Consider the following 25,280-nt stretch of genomic DNA (forward strand, 5'->3'; position numbering starts at 1 on the left):
AGGATCTTGTGCACTCACCTGTGCCCTGGTTTTTGCAGCTGTTGCTCAGGGGACATTTCTCAATCACCTGACTCTGGTGAGCAGCAGGGCTTATACTCATGGGTCCCACAGGACTGTAACAAATAGAGAAAGTGTTCTTAACCAGTTACATCCCAGGGCACAGCAGAGAGGCAACCGAGTGAGGCATCCAGCATTTCTGTGAAAGAAGCCTATTAGTTTATCTTCATAGCTGCAACCTGAGGGGGAAGCTTCTAATTAAACATGCACCTAAGGGCTGACTAAAATCCTCTCCAAAGACCCAGAGACTGTGCCATCTTCACACTCCCTGTCTGCCCTGGTGCAGGTTGTCAGTGTCTCCAAGAGAAGAGCCAGTGTACACATCTGGCACCCTGGCTTTTGTGGCTGCCACCAGAGGACACAGCCCTTGATGGCCTGGTTCTGCTTGCCAGCAGGGCTTGTGTTCACAGCTTCAATAGTACAGAAGCAAACTAAGAAACAGTTCTTAACTATCACCCCAGGGCTCAGTGCAGAAGGAACAGACAGAAATGTCCATTTCCCATTCTTCCCCTGGAAGAGATATATTTGCATACCTTAAAAGCTGCTGCCTGAGGGTCTGGCTTCCAGTCAGCCTGAATCTAGGTGCTGACTGAGATCTTCTCCTTTGGGACACTGACGGGTCTTGGCACACCCTCAACTACTGGGAGCCACTAAGAATAAATAGTTCTCTCCTGCAGTGTTGTTGTAGAGATTAGATGAAATAATACATGCAAAGCACCTGTCACAAGCTAGGCATTAAACAATGGTAGTCTATTCTATGTTAGGTATGTAGCTAATACCATCTTCTGTTTAACTCATGCTGTAATTGATCTTCAATGTGAAAAAGAATTATCACCTAGACTATCAGCAGCTTACACATTATGAATCAAGTGGGTCAATCAGAACTTCACAGCTATGAGCCTTAGAATTTGCAAACAAGGAGTTCACAGACTGGGACTAGCATATAGATATGCTTTGTTTGGCTTGCCCAGTATTTTTTTAAATTGAAACAACATTTAAAATTGTGGAGAAACCAAATAAAAAACAGTGGTAGGCTTCCTGGACAAACAAAAAGGTTTGAGGGACAGCTAATAGCTAGGGCAGGGTTGAATGATAAGGTTTATCTCCTACACAAGGCCACTCCTTCAAGACTGAGAGAGGTGGCTGCCTTAACTAATGCTGAGAAAACAACACAGAGAGTCAAGGAAAATGAAGAAACAAAGAAATATTTTCCAAATGAAAGAACAAGCTAAAACCTCAGAAAAAGCCCTTAATGAAATGTAGATAAGTGATTTACCTGATAAAGGGTTCAAAACCACGGTCATAAAGATGTTCACCAAGCTCAGAAGAACAATGTCTGAACAAAGAGAGAATTTCAACAAAGACATAGAAAATATAAAGTACCAAATAGAAGTCACAGAGCTGAAGAATACAATAACTGCACTGAAAAATACAACAGAGGGATTCAACAGTAGACTAGATGAAGTGGAAGAAAGGATCAGTGAACTAGAAGACAGGGCAGTGAAACTCATGCAATCAGAGCAGCAAGAAGAAAACAGAATGAAAAAGAGTAAAGATAGCTAAAAAGAATTATGGGACAACATCAAGCAGATCAACATTCACATTATATGGTTCCCAGAAGGAGAAGAGAAAGGGGCAGAAAACTTACTTGAAGCAATAATGGCTGAAAATTTCCCTAACCTGGGGAAGGAAACAGACATCCAGATTCAGAGACTTCCAAAGAAGATGAATCCAAAGAGACCCACACCAAGAAATACTATAATTAAAGTGTCCAAGGTTAAAGACAGGGAGATAATCTTAAAAGCAGTAGGAGAAAAACAACTTGTTATGTACAAGGAAACCCCCATAAGACTATCAGATTTTTCAGCAGAAACTTTGCAAGTCAGAAGGGAGTAGCAGGTTTCTTCAAAGTCCTGAAAGAAAAAAACTGCCAACCAAGAATACTCAACCCATTAAAGTTGTCCTTCAGAATTGACAGAGAGATAAAGAATTTTCCAGACAAGCAAAAGCTAAAGGAGTTTATCACCACTATATTGCCTTTACAAGAAATGTTAAAGAGACTTGTTTAAGTGGAAATGAAAGGGAAATAATTAGTAACAGGAAAATACAGGAAAGTATAAATCTCACTGTTAAAGTTAAATATATATTAAAATTCAGAATAATCTAATGTTGTAAAGGTGAGGAATTAATGACTTATAAACCTAGTATGAAGGTTAAAAGACAAAATTAATAAAATAACTACAGTCATGTGCCACATAACAACATTTTGGTCAACAATGGACCACATATGCAATAGTGGTCCCATGAGATTATAATGGAGCTGGAAAATTCCTGTCACCTAGTGATGTCATTGCCATTGTAATGTCACAGTGAAATGCATTACTGACATGTTTGTGGTGATGCTGGTGTAAACAAACCTACTGCGCCACCAGGAATAAATAAGTATAGCATACACAATTAGGTACCATACATAATACTTGAAAACGATAATAAACAACTATGTTACTTGTCTATGTATTTACTATACTATACTTTTTATTGTTATTTAAGAGTGTATTCTTTCTACTTACAAAAAAATTTACTGTAAAACAGTATGCCATGTTATGCTGGCAGAAGCTTCAGTGATCCATGTTTACTGTATCTGTTGCTTGCATCCTTTTCTCTTGTGCTTGATTTAATCCCATGTTGTTTTGTTCATCATGGCTCCTAACTGTGCAAAATCCGCTGCTAATGTTGCCAGTAAGAGGCCACATCAAGTGATTGACCTAGAAACAAAATTTAAAGTGATTAAGGACTACGAAGGTGGAAAATCAGGTATGTCCCATTCCACCATAGCTACAATCTTGAAGAACAAGAACAAGAACAAAGTGATGGAGGCTGTTAAAAGATCTTCTTCATTGAAGGCAATAAGACTAACAAAATTCAAGAAGGGCCTATATCAGACATGGAAAAACTTCTAATGGCCTGGATTGAAGACCAGATACAAAAGTGTATCCCTCTCAGCATGATGATCATGGCCAAAGCAAAAAGTTTGCTTGCAATATTGAAAAAAAAGAGGCTGAACCCAACCACAATGTTGAATTTATCGCTAGGTCTATGTGGTTTAAACAATTCAAGAATCGTTATTTATTACATAATGTGAAAGTGAGTGGTGATTCTGCAAGTGCTGATGTGAAGGCAGCTAAGGAATCTTTAGAAACTCTAGATAAGCTGACTGCCAGAGCAAATATTCAATACGGAGGAAACCTCCCTATTCTGGAAACAGATGCCTGAAAGGATTTTTATCCATAAGGAGGCCAAGTCAACACCAGGTTTCAAGGCTTTTAAGGACAGGATAACAATCTTGGTTGGGGACAATGCTGCTGGCTATGAATTGAAACCCTTTGTGATCTGGCACAGTGAGGACCCCAGGGCCTTCAAGCATGTCAATAAACACACAGTGTCAGTGTGCTAAAGGAGCAATAAGAAGTCATGGATGACCCAGCTCCTCTTCCAAGATGCCCTCCTGAATTGCTATGCCAGCAAAATGGAGAAGTACTGTTTGGAGAATAGCATAACTTTTTAGATTTTGCTTATTGTTGGTAATGCTCCTGGACATCCGTTTATTAGTGATCTTCATCCCAATATCAAATCAGTGTTTTTCCCTCCAAATACCACCTCTTTGATCCAACCAACAGATCAAGGAGTTACAGCAGCTTTTAAGACCTACTACCTGAGGAGGAACTTTGCCCAGGAGGAAGACACTAATGCAATTCTGGCAGGATTACAACATCTATGACTGCATCAAGAGCCTTGTTTATGTTTGGGGTGATGTCATCAGGGAGTGTATAATGGCATCTGGAAGAAGACACTCAAGAAATTCATCCATTACTTTAAAGGATTTGCCAGGTATGAAGAGGTGGCAAAAATCAACAAAGCTGTGGTTGAGATGGCAAACAACTTTAACCTGGGTGTGGATGAGGATGACATTGAGGAGCTCATAGAGGTGGTTCCTGAGGAATGGACTAAGGAGGCATTGTTAGAACTGGAACAGGAATGCATAGCTGAAGAAGAGGCAAGAGAAAAGGAAACTACAGAGAAAAAAAAGAAGAACCCCCAGGAAAATTCACAGTGAAGGGTCTAGCAGAAGCTTTTGCAGACCTCAACAAGCTCCTTAAAAAGTTTGAAAACATGGACCCCAACACTGAAAAGGTTTTCATTAATAGAGATGAAGGTTCATGGTGCATTATCTGCTTACAAACAAATCTATGATTAAAAAAAGAAGCAAACTGGGGCCGGCCCGGTGGCGCAAGCAGGTAAGTGCACGTGCTCCGCTGCGGCGGCCCGGGGTTCACCGGTTCGGATCCCAGGTGCACACCGACGCACTGCTTGGCAAGCCATGCTGTGGCGGCGTCCCATATAAAGTGGAGGAAGATGGGCACGGATGTTAGCCCAGGTCCAGTCTTCCTCAGCAAAAAAAAAAAAAAGAGGAGGATTGGCTGACGTTAGCACAGGGCTCATCTTCCTCACAAAAAAAAAAAAAAAGAAGCAAACCACCATAGACACATTTCTGAAAAGAGTAACATCTCAAGAACAGCCTCAGTGAGGTCCTTCAGGAGGTATTCCAGAAGAAGACATTGTTATCATGGGAGATGACAGCTCCATTCGTGTTGTTGCCCCTGAAGACCTTCCAACAGGACAAGATGTGGAGGTGGAAGACATGATACTGATAATCCTGACCCTGTGTAGGCTTAGGCTAATGTATGTGTTGTGTCTTAGTTTTTAACAAAAAAGTTTAAAAAGTAAAAAAAATAATAATAATAAATTTTTAAAATAGAAAAAATCTTATAGAATAAGGATATAAAGAAAAAAATATTTTTGTACAGCTGTACAATGTGTTTGTGTTTTAAGTGTTATTACAAAAGAGTCAAAAAATTAAAAAGTTTATAAAGTAAAAAAAGTTACAGTAAACTAAATTTATTATTGAAGAAAGAAAAAATTATTTTATGAATTTCCTATAGCCTAAGTGTACAGTGTTGATAAAGTCTACAATAGTGTACAATAATGTCCTAGGCCTTCATATTCACTCATCACTCACTCATTGATATCCAGAGCAACTTCCAGTCCTGCAAGCTCCATTCATAATAAGTGTCCTATACAGGTGTACCATTTCTGTTTTTGTTTTGTTTGTTTGTTTTGCTGAGGAAGATTTGCCCTGAGCTAACATCTGTGCTAATTTTCTTCTATTTTATATGTGGGTCACATGGCCACTGAGGAGTGGTGTAGATCTGTGCCTGCAAACCGAACCTGGGCCACCAAAGCAGAGTATACTGAACTTAACCACTAGGCTGTGGGGCCGGCCCCCAATTTATCTTTTATACCATATTTTTATTGTACATTTTCTATGTTTAGATATGTTTAGGTACACAAATACTATTGTGTTACAATGGCCTATAGTATTCAGTACAGTAACATGCTGTACAGGTTTGTAGCCTAGGAGCAATAGGCTATACCATATAACCTAGGTTTATAATAGGCTATACCATCTAGATTTATGTAAGTACACACTATGATGTTTACACAATGACGAAATCACCTAATGACACATTTCTCAGAATGTATCCCTGTCATTAAGCAACATATGGCTGTATATACACAATAATTTCTTAATGAATTCACAAGATAAAAAGATGTAAATTGTGACATCAAAAACATAAAATGTGAGGAAAAGAGTGAAAATGCAGAGCTTTAGAATGTACTCTAACTTAAGTTGTTATCAACTTAAAATAGACTGTTATAAATTTAAGTAGTTTTATGAAAGCCTCATGGTAACCACAAAGCAAAACCTACGGTAAATACACAAAAGATAAAGAGAAAGGAATCTAAGCATAACACTACAGGAAATCATAAAATCACCAAAGAAGAGAGCAAGTGAAAAAGAAAAGAAAAAGGGAATTACAAAATGACCAGAAAACAATTAACAGAATAGCAATAAGTATGTACATATCAATAATTACTTTAAATGTAAATGGACTAAATTCTCCAATCAAAAGACAGAGTGGCTGAATGGATCAAAAAACAAGACCCATCTATATGCTACTTACAAGAGTCTCACTTCAGATGTAAGGACACACATAGACTAAAAGTGCAGGGATAGAAAAAGTTATTCCAAGCAAGTGAAAACCAAAAGAAAGCTAGGGAAGCTATGCATATATCAGACAAATTAGACTTTAAGACAAAGACTGTAACAAGAGACAAAGAATATTATGTAATGAAAAGGAGTAAACCCAACAAGATATAACATTTGTAAACATCTCTGCACCCAACATAGGAGCATTTAAATATTTAAAGCAGGTATTAACAGATTTAGAGGAAGAAAAAGACAACAATACAATAATAGTAGAGACTTTAATACCCCAATTCCATCAATGGATAGATCATCCAGAGAGAAAAATCGATAAGAATGCATTCATCTTAAACAACACATTAGACCAGGTGGACTTAACAGACATATATAGAACATTCCATCCAAAAGCAAGAGAATACACATTCTACTTAAGTGCACATGGAACATTCTCAAGGATAGATCGTATGTTAGGCCACAAAACAAATCTTAGTGAATTTAAGAAGACTGAAGTCATATCAAGCATCTTTTCCAACCACAATGGTATGAAACTAGAAATCAATTACAAGAAGAAAATTGGAAAATTCACAAATGTGTGGAGATTAAACAACATGCTACTGAACAACCAATGAATCAAAGAAGAAATCAAAAGAGAAATCAAAAAAATACTTTAACATAAACAAAGTTGGAAATACAAAATACCAAAACTCTTGGGAGGTGGCAAAAGCAGTTCTAAGAGGGACGTTCATAGCAATAAACACCTGTATCAAGAAACCAAGGAAGATCTCAAGTAAACAATTTAACTTTACATCTCAAGGAACTAGAAAAAGAAGAATAAACCAAGACCAAATTTAGAAGAAGGGAGGAAATAACCAAGATCAGAGTGGAAATAAACAAAATAAAGACAAAAAAGGCAATAGATAGTATCAATAAAACCAAGAGCTGCTTTTTGGAAAGACAAACAAAATAAAACCTTTAGCTAGACTCACCAAAAAAAATAGAGAGGACTCAAATAAATAAAATAGAAATGAAAGAGGAGACATTATAACTGATACCATGGAAATACAAAGGATCATAAAAGACTACTATGAAGAATTATATACCAACAAATTGGACAATCTAGAAGAAATGGATAAATTCCTAGAAACATACAACTAACCAAGACTGAATTATGAAGAAATAGAAAATCTGAACAGATGGATTACTAGTAAGGAGATTGAATCAGTAATCACAAACTTCTCACAAACAAAAGCCCTGAATCAGATGGCTTCACTGGTCAAATCTACCAAACATTAAAGAAGAATTAATAGCAATCCTCCTCAAACTCTTCCAAAACATAGAAGAGGAAGGAACATTTTCAAACTAATTTTGCAAGACCGGCATTACCTTGATACAAAAACACTACAAGAAAATAAAATTACAGGCCAATATCTCTGAAGAACATAAGTGCAAAAATAATCAACAAAATAATATTAGCAAACTGAATTCAACAATAAAAGGATCATATAGGAGACTGATATCACCAAGTTGGCAACATAGGTCATTCCTGACTTCATTCCCCGTTACAAGAAGAATAACTAACAACTAGTCATAGACAAGACACTGAGAGAATCCTAGAACACAGGGGACCCTAGAAGCATCCCCCTGCACTGTAGAGACCAAGGTAGGCTGCATTAGAAGGATAAGAGGAGTAGTTACAGCTGACTACGTTGCCCTTCCCCCAGGCCACCGCAGCACCATGCTGAGAGGTCTCCTCTGAGCCTACGGTTCCTCCAATAGAAAAAGAGAACACAGAGTGGAGATCCAGCTCCCCCAGTACTGTGGGCTACTTCTTGGGAGCTCCCCACTCTGATCATGCACCACGGGGATTGCAGGGGAATTTGTGGGGCTTGACCACTGGGAATTTGATTGTGACAGAGAAGGGGGAGGGTCTTGCAACCAGCACTCAGATCTTGGAAGATCAAATTCCTACCTAGAGCGCCCAAACAGTAGTTTCAACTAGAGGCTTTGCTGATATGCAGAGCCAAGGCAGTGATGCAGTTTCACCAGAGAACGCAGCAGGGCACAGGTCTGCCTGATTTGGGACCTCAAATGAAGAGCCTTGCCTGCGCTGAAGCCTGGTCTGCTGACCCCCAAGACCCCACAGGCAGAGGAGATGAGTCACAGCCCTGCCAACTACTGAGTGTAGCTCCCAACCCCATTCAACCAGTAAGCCATGCCAGAACACCTGGAAGTTGTGTGGCCCAGCAATGCTCAAGTGGAGAGTCCAGCAGGCAGAGCTGATCATCCATAAAGCAAAGCCAGTGGCATTGTTAGGGTAGGAAACTTGGGGCACATGTTGGCTTGAGTCAAGAACACAAACAGCGAGACTTGCTAGGCTTGCAGCCAGCTCCCCTGCCCAGACCAGGCAGGGGAGCTAATTCACATCCCTGTCCACTGCTGACTGTAGCTCCCAGCCTCTTCCAACCAGAAAGCCTGACTGGGAACACCTGGAAGCTTCATAGCCTAGAAACACTCCAGCAGAGTGTATGGCAATCAGAGCTGATCTCCCGCAAAGCAAAGCCAGTGCCAGGTGTGGAGGGTTCCCTGCTCTGCCCAGGTGGGGGCTAATTCAGAGCCTCACTTACTGCTGAGTCTAGCTCCTGGCCCCTCCTGACCATAAAGCCTAATCAGGAAATCCTGGAGCCTGCTTGGTGCTGGCCCTCCCATCCCACCCAGGCAGGGGAGCTGAGTCACAGCCCTGTCCACAGCTCAGTGAAGCTCCCAGCCCTGCTGACCAGAAAGCCTGGCCAGAACACCTGAAAGCTGTGGAGCCCAGCAGCACTTGAGCAGAGAGTCCAGCAGGCAGTCCTGACAGTCTCCAGACCAAAGCCAGTGGTCCTGTTAGGCCAAGGTCAGCTTGAGTCAAGACCACAAATGAAGAGCCTTTCAAGCCTTGGAGCTGGTTCTCCTGCTGCACCTGGGCAGGGAAACTAATTCATAGCTCTGCTTTTTGCCAAATACAGCCTTCAGGCCAACCAAATAGGGAACCTAACCAAAGCACATGGGAAGCTGCATAGCCCATCTAGGACATACTTATAGTGGCACTTAAACAGAGGCCACAGCCCTTGGCTTTCCCTCTCTGCAGAGCAAATCCAGTGGCCTCATCTGGCTAGGGAATTCAGTGGACAGTCTTGCCTGATTTGAACCCCCAAACAACAAGCTGTGAAGGCCCTGGAGCCCATCCTACTGGCCCACCAGGGCAAAGAAGCTAATTCATAACCCCGTGCTACAGGCAGGGAACCAAGCTAGCAGTCCTATCCAACTGTTCTCAGCCAGTGGCAACCCCTCCCCCACCAACCACAGGGCTTGGGCAGTGGCCTTACCCAAAAATAAATCCTGATAGAAAGCCCTGCCTTCCCAAGGACATTACCAGTAGACATGTCCAGAAACCCAAACCAAGCTGACTGGTAAAGAACTGTCTCTGCCAAAGCAAACCTGTAAAGTCTGGAAGAAGAGACTGCTTACTCCAATGCACAGATACTAACATAAGGAATAGAGAATCATGAAAAATCTGGTAAACATGACACCACCAAAGGAAACTAATAAAGCTCCAATAACTGACCCCAAAGAAATGGAGGTATACAAATTGTTAAAGAATTCAGAATAGTCCTCTTAAAGAAGTTTAGTGAACTACAAGAACACACAGACAGACAACTAAATGAAATCAGGAAAACAGTGCATGAACAAAATGAGAAGTTCAACAAAGAAATAGAAACCATCATAAAAGAACCAAACAGATATCCTAGAGATGAAAAATACAATAACTAAACTGAAGAATTCAATAGAGAGCTTCAAAAGCAGACTCTATCATGCAGAACGAAAAATCAGTAATCTAGAAAACAGGACATTTAAAATTATCCAGTCAGAGGAGCAAAAAGAAAAGAATAAAAAAGAGTTAAGAAAGTCTATGGGACACAATTAAAAGAAACAATATCTGCATTATGGGACTACTAGAAGAGAAGAGAAAGGGACAGAAAGTATATTTTAAGCAATAATGGTTGGAAATTTCCCAAACCTGGGCAGAGAAATGGACACCCAGATCTATGAGGCCCAAAAGACACCAAATAGATTGAACACAAATGGGGCTACACCAAGACACACTATCATTAAATTGTAAAAAGTCGGGGCCGGCCAGGTGGCTTAGCAGTTAAGTGCGTGTGCTCCGCTATTGGCGGCCCGGGTTTGGCTCCTGGGTGTGCACCGACGCACCGCTTCTCTGGCCATGCTGAGGCTGCGTCCCACATACAGCAACTAGAGGGATGTGCAACTATGACATACAACTATCTACTGGGGCTTTGGGGAAGAAAAAAAGGAGGAGGATTGGCAATAGATGTTAGCTCAGAGCCGGTCTTCCTCAACAAAAAGAGGAGGATTAGCACGGATGTTAGCTCAGGGCTGATCTCCCTCACAAAAAAAAAAAAAAAATTGTAAAAAGTCAAAAACAAAGAAAAGAATTTCAAAAACAGCAAGAGAAAAGGGATGAATTACATACAAGTGAACTCCATAAGACTTTCAGCAATTTCTCAACAGAAACATTTTAGGCCAGGGGATATATTCAAAATACTGAAAGAAAAAACTGTCAATCAATAATTCTAGCTGTCCTTCAGAAATGAAGGAGAGACAAAGACTTTCCAAAACAAACAAAAGCTAAGGAACTCCACGAGCACTAACCCTGCCTTACAAGAAATGCTAAAGGGAGTTTCTTGAGTGGAAGTACGAGGACTCTAATTAGCGTCATAAAAACACAAGAAGGGAGATAACACTCACTGCTAATGGTAAATATATAGTCAATGTTAGATTCTGTAATATGGTAATAGTTGCATAATTCACTTACAACTCTACTTTAAAAGTTAAAAACAAATGTAGTAAAAATAACCATAACTCCATTAACATGTTATTAGTTACACAATATAAAATATATGGAAACTGTAATATCAAACCTAAAATGTGAAGAGGAAGGCAAGTAAAAGTGTACGGTTTAAGAATTCTCTTAAGGTTAAGTTGTCATCAGTTTAAAATAGGGTGTTATAATTTTAAGATATATTATGTAAACCTCATGATAACCACAACGGAAAAACCTGTAGTAATTACACAAAAGAACATGATAAAGTCGTCAAAGCATACTAATAACAAAAGACATCAAAACACAAAAAAATACAGCAGAGTAAGAAACAAGGATAAATGGATCTACAAAACAGGCAGAAAGCAATTCACAAAATGGCAATAGTAAGTCCTTACCTATCAAGAATTACTTTAAACATAAATGGATTAAATTCTCCCATCAAAAGTTATACAATGGCTGAATGGGTTAAAAAAAAAAAAACAATATCTAACAATATTCTACCTACAAGAGACTCACTTTAGCCTTAAAGACACACATAGACTGAGAGTGAAGGGATGAAAAAAGATATTTCAAGCAAACGGTAACCAAGAAAAGCAGTGATAGCTATGCTTACATCAGAGAAAATAGACTTAAAACTAAAAATGGTAAAAAGAGACAATAAAGGTCATTATATAATGATAAAGGGGTTGATCCATCAAGAAGATATAACAATTGTAAATATTTATGCACCCAACATTGGAGCACCCAAATATATAAAGCAAAACCTAACAGAGCTAAAGAAGAAATAAGCAACAATGCAACAATGGTTGCAGACTTTTATATCCCACTCTCAACAATGGGTAGATAATCCAAACAGAGAATCAATAAGGAAAAAGCAGATTTGAACAACACTATAGACCAAACAGACTTAACAGACGTATACAGAACATTCTATCCAACAACAACAGAATACACATTCTTCTCAAGTGTACATGGAACATTTTCTAAGATACAACATATTTTAAGCCACAAAGCGAGTATTAGCAAATTCAAGAAGATTAAAATCATACCAAGTATCTTCTCTGATCATAATCATATAAAACTAGAAATCAATAAAAGGAAGAAAAGTGGAAAATTCACAAATACATGGACACTAAACCACACTCACCTGAACAACCAATGGATCGAAGAAGAAATTAAAGAGTAAATGAAAAAGTATCTTGAGACAAACAAAAATGGAAACGCAACATACCGAAACTTATGGGATGCAAAAATTAGTTCTAAGAGGGAAGTTCATAGCAATAAATGCCTACATTAAGAAACAAGAAAGATCTCAAAGAAACAACCTAACTCTATGCCCTAAGGAACTAGAAAAAGAAGAACAAACTAAGCCCAAAGTTAGCAAAAAAAAAGAAAATAATAAAGATTAGAGCAGAAATAAATGAAATAGAGAACAGAAAACCAATAGAAAAGATTAACAAAACTACGAGTTGGTTTTTTGAAATGATAAACAAAATTGGGAAAATTTTACCTAGAGACTAACCAAGAAAAAAGAGAGGACCCAAATCAACAAAATTATCAATGAACAAGGAGAAATTAAAACTGATACTACAGAAATACAAAGGAACATAGGAGGCACTATGAACAACTAGATGCCACCAAACTAGACAACATAGAAGAAATGGAAAAATTCTTAGAAACATACAACCTACCAAGATTGATAAGGAAGAAATAGAAAATCTGAACAGACCAATTATTAGTAAGGCAATTGAATCAGTAATTAAAAATCCCCCAACAAAGAAAAGCCCAGAATCAGATGGCTTCACTGGTAAATTTTACCAAACATTTAAAGAAGAGTTAATTCCAATTATTCTCAAACTCTTCCAAAAAATGGAACAGGAGGGAACAATCCCAAACTCATTTTATGAGGCCAGAATTACCCTGATACCAATGCCAGAAAAGAAAACTATAGCCAATATCCCTGATGAATATAGATGCAAATATTCTCAATAAAATATTAACAAACCAAATTCAGCAACACATTAAAAGGATCATTCACCATCACCAAGTGGGGTTTATCCCCGGGATGCAACAATAGTTTAATATATGCAAATCAATCAATGTGATAACATCACATTAATAGAATAAAAGACAAAAATCATATGATCATCTCAATAGACACAGAAAAAGCATTCAATATCCATTCATGATAAAAACTCTTGACAAGTTAGGAATATAAGGAACATACCTCAACAGAATGAAGGCCACCTATGACAAGCCCACAGCTAACATTGTATTCAATGATGAAAAGTTGAAAGCTTTTCCTCTAACATCAGGAATAAGACAAGGGTGCCCATTCTCACCACCCCTATTCAACATAGTTCTTGAAGTCCTAGCCAGAGCAATCAGGCTAGAAAGAGAAAAATGTATCAAAATTGGAAAGGAAGAAGTAAAATTGTCTCTATTTGTAGATGACATGATATTATATACAGAAAATCCTAACAACTTCACACAACAAAACTATTAGATCTAATCAATGAATTCAGTAAAGTTGCAGGACACAAAACTAACATACAAAAATCAGTAGCATTTCTATACACTAATAACAAATTATCTGAAAAAGCAATGAAGAAAATGATCCCATTTACAATAATATCAATGATAAAATATGTAGGTATAAATTTAACCAAGGAGGTGAAAGATCTCTACTATGAAATCTACAAGATATTGATGAAATTGAAAGACAAAAGGTGTACTGTGTTCATGGATGGAAGAATTAATTTTGTTAAAATGTCCATACTACCAAAAGCCATCTATAGATTCAATGCAGTCCCCATCAAGATTCCAACACCATTTTTTATGGAAGTAGAAAAAACAATCCTAAAATTTATATGGAGCCACAAAAGACTCTGAATAGTCAAAGCAATCCTGAGAAAGAAGAACAAACCAGGAGGCATCACACTTCCTGATTTCAAACTTATCATAAAGCTGTAGTAATCAAAACTATGATACTGGCATAGACACATAGATTAATGGAATAGAACAGAGAGCCATGCATATACAGTCAACTAATATTTGACAAGGAAACCAAGAATCTTCAATGGAAAAAAAGACACTCTCTTCAATAAATGGTGCTAGGAAAATTGGATATTCACACATAAAAGAATGAAACTAGAAACCTGTCTTACACTACTCACAAAAATTAACTAAAATGGATTAAAGACCTAAATGTAAGACTTGAAAACATAAAACTCCTAGAAGAAAATATAGAAAAAAAGCTCCTTGGCATGGATCTTGATAATGATTTTTTGAATATGACACCCAAAGTATAAGCAACAAAAGAAAAATAAACAAGTTGGACTACATTAAACTAAAAAGTTTCTGCACAGCAAAAGGAAAAATTAACAAAGTGAAAAGACAATCTTTGGAATGGGAAAAAATATTTGCAAACCATATATCTTATAAGGGGTTAATATCCAAAATATATAAGAAGACACACAACTCAATAGCAAAAAAACAAATAATCCAATTTAAAAATGGGCAAAGGACCTGAATAGACATTTTTCCAAAGAAGATATGTGAATAGCCAACAGATACATGACAAGATGTTCAACATCATGAATCATCAGAGAAATGCAAATCAAAACCACAACAAGATATTATCTCACAACTGTTAGAATGGCTAGCATCAAAGAGACAAGAGATAACAAATGCTGATGAGGAGAAAAGGGAACGCTTGTGCACTGTTGGTGGGAATGTAAACTGGTACAGCCACTATGAAAAATAGTATAGAGGATTCTCAAAAAATTAAAAATACAACTACCATGTGATCCAGCAATTCCAATTCTGAGAATATATCCTAATGAAACAAACACTAACAAGTACTAATACTATAAAATAAATATTTATAAGATAAATAAGTACTAATAACTAGTATCTAGTTATAAGATAAATAAGTAATGTACAAAATCATCACCATAATTAACACTGCTCTATGGTATTTATGAAAGTTGTTAAGAGAGTAAATCCTAAAGGTTCTCATCACAAGGAAAGAATTTTTTTGTTTGTTTTCTTTTTTTTTGTATTTTTATGAGATGAGGGATGTTAACTAAACTTATTGTGGTAATCATTCCATGATATATATAAGGCAAATTATTATGTAGTACACCTTAAACTTAACAATGTTATCTGTCAATTACATCTGAAAGGAAAAACAAGGATCACACATCATGGTCAAATGGGGTTTATTCCAGGGGTGCAAGGATAGTTCAACATCCTCACATCAATCAATATGATACTCCACATTAATAAAATGAAGGATAAAAATCATATGATCACCTCAATAGATGCAGAAAAAGCATTTAACAAAATTCAACATCCACTTATGACAAAAACTCTCAATAAAATCGGTATAGAGGGAACATACCTCAACATAATAAAGGCCATATAGGACAAACCCACAGCTAACACCATACTCAGTGGTGAAAAGCTTGCAGCTTTTCCTTCCAAGATCAAGAACAAGAGGAAGATGCCCACTCTCACCACTTTTATTCAACATAGTATTGGAAGTCCAGAACAATTAGGCAAGAAAAAGAAATAAAAGGCAACCAAATTGGAAAGGAAGAAATAAAACCGTCACTATTTGCAGATGACGTGATATATACAGAAAACCCTAAAGACTCCACCAAAAAACTGTTGGAACTAATCAAGGAATTCAGTAAAGCTGCAGGATACAAAATTAACATACAAAAATCAGTTACATTTCTATACACTAAAAATGAACTATCAGCAAGAGAAATTAAGAAAATTATCCCATTTACCATTGCATCAAAAAGAATTAAATATCTAGGAATAAATTTAACCAAGGAAGCGAAACACCTGTATGCTGAAAACTATAAGACACTGACAAAAGAAACTGATGACACAAATAAATGGAGAGATATTCCAAGCTCATGGATTGGAAGAATTAATATTGTTAAAATGTCCATATTACCCAAATTAATCTACAGCTTTAATGCAATCTCTATCAAAATTCCAATGGTGTTTTTCAGAGAAACAGAACAAACAATCCTAAAATTTGTATAGGACCACAAAAAACTGAATAGCCAAAGCAATCTAGAGAAAGAAGAAGAAGCTGGATGCATCATGCTTCCTGATTTCCAACTATGCTACAAAGCTATAGTAATCAAAACAATGGTATTGGCATAAAAACAGACACGTGGATCAATGGAACAGAATTGAGAGCCCAGAAATAATCCCACGCATAGATGGTCAATTAATTTACAACAAAGAAGCCAAGAATATACAATAGGGAAAGGACAGTCTCTTCAATAAATGATACTGGGAAAAATTGACAGCCACATGCAAAATAATGAAACTGGACCACTATCTTATGCCATACATGACAATTAACTAAAAACTGACTAAAGACTTGCACGTAAGACCTGAAACCATAAAACGCCTAGAAGAAAACAGGCAGTAAGCTCTTTGATGTTGGTCTTGACAATGATTTTTTTTTTTTTTTTGGTGAGGAAGATTAGCCCTGAGCTAACATCTGTTGCCAATCCTCCACTTTTTGCTGAGGAAGATTGGCCCTAGGCCAACATCCATGCCCATCTTCCTTCACTTTACACATGGGACACCTGCCACAGCATGGCTTGATAAGCGGTGCGTAGGTCCATGCCTGGGATCCGAATCCACGAACCCTGGGCCACCGAAGCAGAGTGCACGAACTTAACCACTACGCCACTGGGCTGGCCCCCTTGACAATGATCTTTTGGATTTGATACCAAAAACAAAAGCAAAAATAAACAAGTAGGACTACATTAGATTTCAATTTTAAAGCTTTTTAAAGCTTCTGTGCAGAAAAGGAAACCATCAACGAAATGAAAAGGCAACCTACTGACTGGGAGGAAATATTTGCAAATCATATATCTGATAAGGGATTAAAATCCAAAACATATACAGAGCTCGTACAACTCACTAGCAAACAACAAATCTGATTAAAAAAATGGGCAGATGGGCCGGCCCCATGGCTTAGTGGTTAAGGGCACGCGCTCCGCTACTGGCGGCCCGGGTTCGGATCCCGGGCGCGCACCGATGCACTGCTTCTCCGGCCATGCTGAGGCAGCGTCCCACATACAGTAACTAGAAGGATGTGCAGCTATGACATACAACTATCTACTGGGGCTTTGGGGGAAAAATAAATAAATAAATACAATTATTTAAAAAAAAAAAATGGGCAGAGGATTTAAATAACATTTTTCCAAAGACATACAGACGGCCAAAAGGTACATGGTGCTCAACATCACTAATCATCAGGGAAATGCAAATCAAAACCACAGTGAGATATCACCTCACACCTGTTAGAATGGCTGTTATCAAAAAGACAAGAAATAACAAGTGTTGGTGAAGAATAGTGGCAAATAGAGGACCCTTGTGCACTGTTGGTGGGCTTGTAAATTGGTGCAGCTGCTATGGAAAATAGTACAGAGGTTCCTCAAAAAATTAAAAACAGATCTACCATACGATCCAGCAACTCCACATCTGGGTATTTATTGAAAGGAAATGAAAACACTATGCCAAAAAGATATCTGTACCCCCATGTTCACTGCAGCATTATTTTCAATAACCACGACATGGAAATAACCTAAGTATTCATTAACAGATGAATGGATAAGGAAAATGTAGAATATACACTACAGAACATTATTTAGTCATAAAAAATGAAATCTCACCATTTGTAACAAAATAGATAAACCTTCAGGGCATTCTGCTAAGTGAAATTAGTCCGAGAAAGACAAATACCATATGATCTCACTTATATGTGAAATCTGAAAAGAAAAAACAAAAAAACTGAACTTATAGATACAGAGAACAGACTGGTGGTGGTCAGAGCCAGGGGATGGGGGATGGGTGAAATGGAGGGAGGTGGTCAAAAGGTACAAACTTCCAGTTATAAGATAAATAAGTCCTGGTCCTGGGAATGTAATGTACAGCACGGTGACTATAGGACTGTACTGTATATTTGAAGTTGAAATTAATATTATATTGTAGGGGCGGCCTGGTGTCACAGTGATTAAATGCGTGCGCTCCATTTCGACGGCAGGTTCGGATCCTGGGTGTGCACCGACACACCGCTTGTCAAGCCGTGCTGTGGCGGTGCCCCATATAAAGTAGAGGAAGATGGGCACAGATGTTAGCCCAGGGCCAATCTTCCTCAGCACAAAAGAAGAGGATTGGCAACAGATGTTAGCTCAGGGCTGATCTTTCTCACATTAAAAAAACCCACAATAATAATATTATATTGTATGTTTAAATAAATTACTAGGAGAGTAAATCTTAAAAGTTCTCATCACAAGAAAGAATATGAAACCATGTGTGGTGATGGATGTTCACTAGACTTATTGTAGTGATCATTTCACAATACATACAAATATCAAATCATTATGTTGTACACCTGAAACTTACATAATGTTATATGTTAATTATATCTTAATAAAAAATATGACACAATATTGCTATGATGAGATAAGGCTAGGAATCCACTTTGTGGACTCCAGCACACCAAACAAATATAAGTGATAAATGTAAACGCCAACATTTGGTAGCTAAAAGATATCACCAACTTTCTCATTAACATTCTTGAAAGTCTATAAATCTTTCTTCATTGGACTCAAGATGCTATTTTCATTTGGTATTAATAATTAAATTTAAAAATGCAGCCTAAGGGCCGGCCCCGTGGCTTAGCGGTTGGGTGCGCGTGCTCCGCTGCTGGCGGCCTGGGTTCGGATCCTGGGCGCGCACCGACGCACCGCTTCTCCGGCCATGCTGAGGCCGTGTCCCACATACAGCAACTAGAAGGATGTGCAGCTATGACATGCAACTATCTACTGGGGCTTTGGGGGAAAAAAAAAATAAATAATAATAATAATAAAATTTTTTTAAAAATGCATCCTAAAAATATATCTCTTTACCTAAATTGTAGGGGGGGTGGCAGAGAGAGAGAGAATAGTTGCTAAACCCTGCTCTGAGTCCTAGAATAGATAATAACTAGCTAAAGAGGGATTCTCAGGGTGACCTCTTCTCCAGTGGCCTTCTTTTGAAAATGATTTCATCTTCCATCTCCTTTTGATGGTGGCTGATCAGATGTCTGGCGGAGGGCAAGAGCAGCATCTGGAGGAGGGGAAGATTGCTTAGTCACAGGTGAGAAGGTGAATTCACAGAATGAGGAAGTATAAAACTGACATTCATTGAGCACATGCTCTCTATCATACATTTGTGCTCATGCTTTTGTGTAAGACCAAAGCAATGCTGCCAGCAGGTTCTGCTCTCCCTGTTTAACCAACGAGTGAGAAAGACTTGAATCCTGCAGCTGGGAAATGGCAGAAGGGTGATTTGAACCAGATTTGAATAGAACAATGCCCATGTCCTTTCCACTACAACACCATGGTTTGCACAAGCCTTTGGTGAATGTCTCTTGTTGGATGCCTTCCCTCGTATAGAGTGTCTTGTGCAAGATACTGGAGCTCATGAGATTAAGGAAAGCTGAGGAGCCAATTAATTGGAAGACTGAAACCAGACCTTGTGTAAGCATTGGAGTAAAGCCAGTGCAACAATTGGGGGAAATCATGGGAATGGCTCTCATTTATAGAGTGGCTGCTGTGGGCCAGAGGTTTTGCATGTTTATCCCCAGTCCTCGCAAAAATTCTACAAGGTAGGGATTGTTATCTCCATGTTATAGATGAAGACCCTGAATCCTACAGAAGTGAGGTCATTATCTGGGGGTTCCACAGCCAGTAAACTGCAGAGATGGGATTCAAACTTGGGTCTGCTGAGTCTAAAACTACATGCTTTTCCACTCCACCAGGCTACCCCACATTTGGCCTCCAGAATAATGATCCCTGTTTTCCATAGGTGCAGAGAGGGACCGCAAGAAATGTTTCTAAAGCTTGGAGGAAGTTGTGAGTCCATGGAGGGAGTCTCATTGGCAGGCCTCAGCCATGATTACCCAGGTGCAGCTAGTGAGGCTGGCCCTTCTTCAACCAGCCCGCAGCTCATGCCCATGAGGGTCATCTTCTGGAGACATCCTCACGGACTCAGAACTTTCCAGCTGATGGGGCCCACTGCAATGTTATCACCAATATCCTCTACTCCCTCCTTGCACTAGAGAAAAGCACAAGGACCGGAGTCCTGGGGCTGGCACTGACTTGCTGTGTCTCTTGGATGAATAGGTCATCTCTCTGAGCATCTGCAAAAAAAGAGAATGGGCTGATAAAATCTACTAGCAGCCCAGAAAAGTTACCTGGTAAAAGATCCTGCATTAACCCAATTTCCAATGTGGGAGGAGGGGCGTTCCCCCACACCACCAAGCAATTCTCAGACATCAGCTGGGTGTCCTACAATTCAGCTCAATTCTAACACTGTCTGCCTAGAGACAGCATCAGATTTTGTTAGCAAACCAGGTCCATTTTTGCCTGTCACCCAGAAAGCCAAACATCGAGATGATGAGATTGCGGCAGAGAGAAGGTTTAATCACAAGGCAGCCAAGGGAGGAAAAACAGAGAACAAGTCTCAAATCTACCTCCCCGATAATGGGGACTCAGGAATATTTATGGGGTAGTGGGCAAGGTGGTCTGAAATGTGGAGACAGATGATTGGAGGTGAGGAGAGGTGAGGTAATTGATGATCTGCACAAGCCTAGTCAGACTTCATACCTCTTCATAGGACACATGTTGACAAAGTGGTGGCATTAGCATGACCTGAGGGTGGAGTTTTTAGCCTCTTGATGTCAAAAGGTCACTTACCCATTACCATGGTGGCCCAGGCTCCAGGGAGATGTTATCTATAGGAACCTAGTGGGAGTCAGATAGCATATTGCCTAAACAGCACAGTTAACAAAGGGTGGGTAAACAGCTAAAATCTATAACCAGTAACTGCAAAAAGGAAAAAAAAAAAAAACTTTAGTTCTTAGCTATTTAATCATCAATGGCTGTTTGCTGGTTTCAATTTTACGGATTAAGGGTTCAGTCCTCCAAGACTGCCCCCCCACCACCAATTTCAGAAGCCAATCACAAGCCCAGATCGTTACCTGTACTTTTGACGGATAGGCTATAGATTGGAGGTTCTAACGACCCCCTCCATGGGTTCGATTAATTTGCTAGAGCATCACATAAAACTCAGAGAAACACTTTACTTACTAGCTTACCGGTTTATTACGAAAGGATCTAAGTCAGGAACAGCCAGAGGGAAGAGATGCCTAGGGCAAGGTGTGGGGAAAGGGAGCAGAGCTTCCACGCCCTCTCTATTCTCCATGTGTCCACCAACCCGGAGCCTCTCTGAACCCAGTCCTTTTGGGGTTTTTTTGGAAGTTTCCTTACGTTGGTGTAATGGATTAATGGCCATTGGTGATTGACCTCAACCTCCAGCCCCTCTCCTCTCTGGAGGTCAAGGGCTGGAACCGAAAGTTCCACCCCTCTAATCACGTGCTTAGGGAGTGAAAGGCAGGAGCTTTTACAGGAAAAGAAGGGAGGCTGTATTACAAAGAATTTTAACTGGAATTGGAGGCAGAGAGCCAGTCTTGGCTAAACATTGATTGACTATTGATTCTATCTTCAGAAAGTCTGCAATCCTCAGTCCCTGTGATCAGGATGTCCATTCTCCTGTTGACTTCTCAAACAATTGCTTGTAAAACAATTGCCGTTTTGGCCCAGTCCAAGGTTCAAAATAGCAAAGCAGTTTCTCTGGAAAGGCAGCTCTGACTTCATTTTAAAATGGCTCCACTAGAGTCAATTTTGACACTGCCTACCTGCTCTTCACACGATCTTCTTCCCTGTGTGTCCTTTTCTGTCTCTTATAAGGACACTCTCCTTGGATTTAGGGCCCCCTCTAATCCAGTATGATCTCATCTCAATCCTTACCTTACTTACATCTGCAAAAACCCCAATTCCAAATAAGGTCACATTCTGAGGTTCTGGATGGACGTAAATTTTAGAGGATACACTCTTCAATCCATTACATAATCTAATGTCTTCATTTACAGCTGAGGAAGCTGAGGCTTTAAAACGGAAAATGACTTACCAAAGGTCACACAGTTTCCCGGGTGTAAACGATCTTAGAGGGAGGAGAGGCATGGGCACTGTGTGCTTTTCAGAGACCATACATCACCTGACAGACCTTCATAGATCAAGCTAAATAAGCCCATCTTGCATGAGTAAAACCCAGAGGGAGTCTGCCCAAAACATATTCTATAATTCTGACCCCTGTTTCTCCTTCCCCGGGGAACAGAAGAAGGTAGGCATTTCACTCCACAGAAAAATCATTGAAGCCAGAGAGAAACCAGAGAGCCAGCAGTGCATCACTAACCAGCTCTTTATCCAGACACACAGAGAATTAGAGAAGCCACCACCTCCAATTTCCTCCCCCTACAATTTCCTCCACTTACAGTTTCAGAACCCTGCCACAATATTAATCAGAAAAATGCTTGATGTGTCCTACAGGTTTACGATGTGTCTCCGCAGTGTCTCCGGTTCTCGTGGCCAGGTGTAGCCACTTGGAATGTAAGGGGAAACTTGATCCTGTAGCCGTTTCCCCATGCTTTTCTGCCTGATTATAAATACAGCTTTGTGAGAATCCAGCCACACCAGTCTCAACCGGACTGCATTTATTGCACAACTCAACTTTCCTTCATGGGTACAGAGCATCTGTTTCAAGTCAGGAGCCAGGGCAAAGCCTGTCGCTCACATGGTGTGGCTCAGAAGCCCCAGCCGAGGTACTTAAAGCCTAGTGGCCTGAGATAATTGGCCTCCAAACCAAATTCAGCTGCTGGGACCTGATTAGAAACTGCTGGGTTTCTTTTTGCTTAAGCTGATTTAATTCCCACCCCCAAACCCTCTGACCTTCTTTCCTTTTTTTCTCTGGCCTAATTCCTGGAAAATGGAGTTTGGAAGTGCCTGGGGGACTCCTTGGGTGGGGCTCAAAGCTTCAGGGAGAAGAGATAGGTCAGAAATGTACAAAAGGGATGAGGAAAGAAGCCAGACACAAAGGTCACGTATTTCATGATTCCATTTATATGAAGTGCGCAGAATAGGTAAATCCATAGAGACAGACAGCAGATTGGTTGTTGCCAGGGTCTCAGGGGAGGAGGAATGGGAAGTGACTATTTAATAGGCAGGGAGTCCCTTTTGAGGGTGATGAAAATGTTCTGGGACTAGATAGAGGTGATGGTTGCAGAACAATGTGAATGTATTAAAGAACAGTGAATTGTGTACTATAAAGTGGTTAATTTTATGTTACGTGAATTTCACCTCAATTTAAAAAAAGAAGAGAGGGAAGGAAAAAAGAGGAGGAGGGGGACGAGGAAGGAAGCCCTACAGCTAGCTGGAGCTTTCACAAGAGCCTGCCTCTCAGACAGCACAGAGTCTAAGGTAACCCCTCCCTTTCCAGCGCAAAGCCTCAGGCTGAATGCCTGCAGCAGTTTCCCGAAGCTTCAGCTGAGAAATTGGGCCCTGAGCCAGGTGGCTGGCCCCCCTAAAGCTGCCTCCTCAATGCTCCAGCTCACTCACGGGCTCTTTCTCTGACAGATAAAGTTTTTAAAGAGATAGGCCTACCTATTTCAGGAGCATAAAATGAAATAAAGAGGAAGAAAGTATAGTGGGAAAAAATGCTTTTTTAATTTAGGATTCTTGGCTCACCTATTCAGAAGTGCTAAAAATGTACATTGTCTTTTCTAAATTGAACTGAATTCCTGTTTTGAGTCCCCATCCTGCTGGGTAGCTCTCGTTCAGTTTAGCATATGCCACTCCCTTTCTCCAGGATGACACCTAAACTCTAGGTGTCTCGCATCCTGTGCAGATGTCTTCCCCTTGCTGTCTTTATGTATTCCTGCGAGCTGCTCAGATGTCCTCTGGACATCTGTCTTGGCTGCCTTTGCCCTGTCTCTCCAGCAAGTCTTCTGCAGGTCTACAGGTTCTCTATGCTACTTCTCTGTTCCCCACGGATGTCTGGGAATGCCTGGTGGCCCCTATGCCATGCTGGGAACATAGAAATGAGGTGGAGCTAAGGCCGTTCACCCACTTGCTTGCTACTCTTAAACACACAGAAAAGTCTTTCTATTGCTCTCCCACTACACAGGGCTATGGGAACTCTTCAAGGCTGACTCAGACATGGTAGGCAGCAGCAATTTCTACCTTACTTCTTTCATGCTGCATTATGGCACAGGAAGATCTCTGGGTATTTGCCCCTTTCCCAGGTTCCGCCAGCAAAGTGGACACTAGGATTCCCCAAATCTATATGCAGTCTCTGAAGTGGGATTCAAATCCACATCTGACTTCCTACTAAACATTACCTTGTTGCATTTAATTGGGCACCTTAGACAGACATCAACTGGGGCCGGCCCAGTGGCATAGTGGTTAGGTTTGAGCACTCTGCTTCAGCAGCCTGGGGTTTGCAGGTTTGGATCCCAGGTGCATAGCTACACACCACTCATCAGCCATGCTGTGGCTGCATCCCACATGCAAAATAGAGGAAGATTGGCACAGATGTTAGCTCAGGGCTAATCTTCCTCACCAAAAAAAAAAAAGAGAGAGAAGAAAAAGACATCAACCTTTTGACTGCACTTGGGTGAGGGGACAGGTGGAAAAACTGAGACACTCCTATCGAAAAGCCTCAAGAGCACTGTCAATGGGGTGCAGAAACCCCACCTGCTCTGCACCCACCATCCCCCACCCTCACCTCTTCAAGGTTCCCTGTTCCCCGCAGGATACTCCATGAAGGAGTTAACTTAGAAAAGATAGAGACAGGAGTTTGCACAAAAATGAGTATCTAAAATATTCCAGACAATGGAGGAACCCTGAAAACATTAAGTGAAAGAAGCCAAACGCAAAAAAACCACATATTGTATGATTCCATTTATATGAAATGTCCAGAACAGGCAAATCCTTAGAGACAGAAGGTAGATTAGTGGTTGGCAGGGGGTGGGAAGAAGAGGGAATGGGGGGGTGACTATTTAATGGCTCTAGGGTTTCTTTTCGGGGAGATGAAAATGTTTTGAAATTAGATAGTGGTGATGGTTGTACAACATTGTGAGTGTACTGGAAGTCACTAAATTATATACTTTAAAATGGCTAAAATGGGAATTTTCTATTATATGAATTTACCTCAATAAAAAAAAATTCCAGACTCGCTTGGGTTTGGTAGTTAAGACCACTTTATGGTCTTAACTCAGAGCTCAGGAAAAGGACCTATATTGGAGGAGGG

Source organism: Ceratotherium simum, chromosome 4, assembly GCF_057802395.1.
Source record: "Ceratotherium simum simum isolate JZ-2026a chromosome 4, ASM5780239v1, whole genome shotgun sequence".
NCBI lineage: Eukaryota > Metazoa > Chordata > Mammalia > Perissodactyla > Rhinocerotidae > Ceratotherium > Ceratotherium simum.